Below are 4,586 nucleotides of genomic sequence, written 5' to 3' on the forward strand. Positions count from 1 at the left end.
TTTCATACAAATGCCAAACAATACCAAAACGAACACAATTTCTATAATCAAATCAGCCACAATAGACATTCATTCAATCATAATAATGCATCTTTTATAAATTCAAAATGAATGTTAGCAATTATTCAAAACTTAATACAAATTGAAGGGTTTCCAACCCAAGCCAACACATTTGGCCAATTCTCAAAGACACAAAATAATAAAGTCTAAGTCCTATACATGTCATATTCAAAAATATAAATCCAAGTATACCGAAAGCTTCGGTTGATAGTGTCATCGATATTTCTGACTTCTGGTGATCCTTGAGCTAGTTAGGCGACACTGAAAAGAAATGGGAAGGAAATGGGAAGGAAATGGAGTAAGCATAAAAGCTTAGTAAATTGTATATAAGTACACAACAACAATTTATCAATAATTCACATGCTCATAATACCAAGGTAGGCATAAGCATAACTTACTCATTACCATCCATACAAATCACATATTATACAATGAGCCCATATCTCATACGTACCAATTAGGTACCTGTACCACTCATAACACGGTTATACTTTCCTCATTAACATAAGAACATAACGTTCACTGTTAAACCATTTAAAACACTATCAAATATTCATTAAGCCTCAAACGTGAGTAAGATGTCGATGCCATGTCTCAGACACGATCTTACACTGGCTCATATCTCAAGTCGATGCCATGTCCGAGACATGGTCTTACACTGACTACCATCTCGTAGCCGATGCATGTCCTAGACATGTCTTACACTGGCTTACGTCTCGAGGCCGATGCATGTCCCAAACATGTCATACACTAGCTCTCGTCTCAATGTCGATACCATGTCTCAGACATAGTCTTACACTGGCTCTCTTAATGTGGCCGATGCATGTCCCAGACATGTCTTACACTAGCCAACAATAACTCATATGTCATGGCATGAATATCGATTTATTTCCTAAGTTCAAACGGGAACTCTACTATCTCTATTATCATCATACCTTCTCAATTCCACAATCAAGCAATCCATGCTATATTAATTCAATACCTACATTAGCAATATAGTTGTATTATTTACATACAACTTACCTCGGATTACAAAATGTGGTGACTAGCCGATTTAGTCAATTTGCTTGGCTTTTTGCCGATCTAGGTTTGGATTTGACAATTCTTGATCTAAAATAGCAAAACACACTCATTTAATCTTTAAATAAAATTAAGCAATTAAAAATTCACATCTTTGGTAAAATGACTATTTTGCCCCCTAGACTTTGGCAAAATGACCATTTTACCCATTTACTCGAAAAACAATTTTTATCAAATTTCTTCGCATCTTAAGCGTAGCTGAACTCTTTTTACTCTTATAGCAACCCCAAATTCTCTCTATTTCACACATTTATCAATTATTTTATAACTTGTGCAAAATAGTCCCTTTAGGTGTTTTCATGGTAACACCTTTCACAAAAGTTGTCTATTACACAACTAAGACTCATATTCTTCCATAAAATTTTAGAAAACACCCTAAATGCTCTCATGATTTCAACCATTTTACAAGATAGTCCTCTCATTTGAAAGCTCGTGCTTCAAGGGTCTCAAAAATGCAAAGATTATCAACAAAGGGTATAGAAATCACTTACTTGTGAGTTCTTCAAGTTGCTGAAATTTTAAGCTCTCAAACCTCCTTAAATGGCTAATATTCGGTGGATAAAAGAGATGAGAAAGAGATGATATCATCCTTCTTTTATTTATTTCTATTTTAGTCAAATATAAGCCACTTAACCCACTAAATTTTAAAATTTTGCCCCCTCTTTGACTCTATGGCCGGCTGTACTCCTTGAAAAGGGTCTAATTGCCCTTTAGAATCCCCCAATTTTGATTCTCTAAAAAAATAACACCTTTAGCTATCAAAATAGGACTTTTGCACTTTATGCGATTTAGTCTTTTTTCGCAGTTAGGCTCACAAACGTCAAAATTAACTTACCAAATTTTTCATGTGCTAGTATAAACATGCTATGACTCCAAAATAATAATAATAAAATAATTTCTCCAACTTCGAATTTGTGGTCCCGAGACCATTATTCCGACTAGCCCCAAAATTGGGCTGTTACATATATCAAGCATTTTCATGCAGCAACATTAAATACAAAAAAAATTGAAGGATTAGTGGGTCATTGTTGCTTTTATTATTGAAGTCTTGAGCGTGTGCAATATTCGTTCAATGATAACAAGTCATAGAGCTTGGTAGATTTGTATGAGAGGGTTCACAAGTTTGCTGAGGCAAAAGAGATTAAGAGAGTAGCTCGTGATACATTCTAAAGAGATGATAGGCATTTAAGGAACAGATAGGGAGTTCACGACTGTCAAGGTTTGTCTTCTCAAGCTCTGTGTATACAAAGTTGGGGACAACAAAAGGGACAATCACAAAATGATTCATCTAAATCATTCCAAAGGTCTCAACTTGAGCACGCAAGAAGGTACCCTCCTTATGGTTAATTTTAGAATTATACTCCTTTGAATGCTACGCGTGCCTATATCCTTAGCTAGGTAAAAATTTTGGGCAGCTTGTCAACTCTACCTATGAGGCACAATGCAAGAAGATCGAACTCAAAGAAAAAATGTGCTTTTCGTGAATATAAGGGACATAAGACTAAAGATTGTTCTTCCTTGAAACATGCCATCAAAGAAGCAGTTAGGAATGGTGAGCTAAAAGATTTTATAGCTCAGAATAGTGGTCAACCAAGAAAGAGTTCAAAGACTGAAGCCAAAGGTAAACAGAAAATGAGAGAAACTACTCATGTGATAATTGGAACAGATGAAGATTGGGCGACCTCTAGGAACAAGAGAAAGGCTCACCTTAGGAGTGTTATGTCAGTTAACTCACCAAAGAGGTTGCATCAACAAGAAGTATGGAAGGTGGAATTTGGTAACGAAGATGAAAAATTAGTTTGTGATGAGAAAGGGAATGATCTGATGGTTGTGTCAGTAGCTATTGCAAGTTTCGAGGTAAAGAGAAAATTAGTGGATAGTGGAGTGTTATAGAGGTGTTAACTTGGGAGGTTTATAAAAAAATGGGGTTTGAAGGAACAAATGTTAGAAAAGACAAGTCCATTATATGGTTTAGCGAATTATTCTATTAAGGTAAAGGGTTGTATCACTTTACCTATTACATTGGGGGATGGTAAGCATACCACAACAGAATATGTTCAATTTTTTGTGGTTGATCATCCATGGCGTACAATGCTATTTTTAGGCGTCCTATAATAAAAATGGCTAAGATGATGATTGCAACTTTTGCATGAAGATTAAATTTCCTACAAGAACAGGGGTAAGATTCATGCAATCTGATTAGTGAATACCCAGGCACTGCCGCATGTTGTCAGTAAAGCAAACGAACGAACACATTCAGTGAGGACAATTCTCACAACAAATGAGTGTGGGTAATCAGGTTATAGATTTATATAGTTCGGGTGCAATAAATGATGAGAGAGTCAAATAACCAAAGGCAACGAAAGCTACGGAAACTTTACAGTTATTCTATGATAACGTAGACAGAGTGGTGAGAATTTTATCAACATTGGCAGCAAAGGAAAATAAAGATTGGTTTCAATGTTTAAGAGCAAACTTTGATGTTTTTGCATGGTCAACTGCGGATATGCCTGGGGTGGATCCTCAGATAATTGTTTACAGGTTAAATTTTCTCCTTGAGTTTAAATTGGTTAAACAGAAGAAAAGAAAGTTTACTCCGCAAGTTGTTGAGGCAATAAGGGAATAAGTAGGGAAATTATTATTAGCAAGGTTTACCAGAGAGGTCGTGTATCCTAATTGGGTCTCAAATTTAGTGATGGTGAAGAAGGCTAATGGTAAGTGGAGAATGTATATTGACTTTACCAACCTTAACAAAGTTTGTCCTAAGGATAGTTTTCCCTTACCATTGATCGATAGATAAGTTGATGTGTCCTCAGGGCATAAATTTATGAGATTTATGGATGGGTTTTTAGGCTATAACCAAATATATATGGGCCTAGAAGATCAAGATAAGACAGCCTTTGTCACAGAAGAAGGTCTCTTTTACTATTAGGTCATGCCTTTTGGTTTAAAAAACGCAGGTGCGACTTACCAAAAGTTGGTGAACAGAATTTTTAAAGAACAAATCGAGTGAAGTGTTGAAGTTTATGTTGATGATATGCTAGTAAAAAGTTCTACTCTGAAAGAGCATGTTAGTGATATATCAGAGGCATTTATTATTCTATGAGTTTACAACATGAAGCTTAATTCGGAAAAATAGCTTTTGGTGCTAGAGTTGACAAATTTCTAAGGTTCATGGTTTCCAATAGGGGAATAGAAGTTAATATGGAGAAGATTCGTGCCATTTTAGATATGCCTTCCCTAAAGAAAATTAAAGATATTCAATAAATTTGCTTCCAAGATGGCTGACAAATGTTTACCCTTCTTTAAAGCTTTGAGGATTTCCTTTTCTTGGATTGAAGAATGCCACATAGCCTTTGAAAAACTTAAGTCATACATTACGTCTCCACCATTGTTGATGTCACCTTGTATGGGAGAAACTTCATATATTTACTTGGCGACCTCAA

Source organism: Gossypium hirsutum, chromosome A06 (assembly GCF_007990345.1).
Source record: "Gossypium hirsutum isolate 1008001.06 chromosome A06, Gossypium_hirsutum_v2.1, whole genome shotgun sequence".
NCBI classification, from domain to species: domain Eukaryota; kingdom Viridiplantae; phylum Streptophyta; class Magnoliopsida; order Malvales; family Malvaceae; genus Gossypium; species Gossypium hirsutum.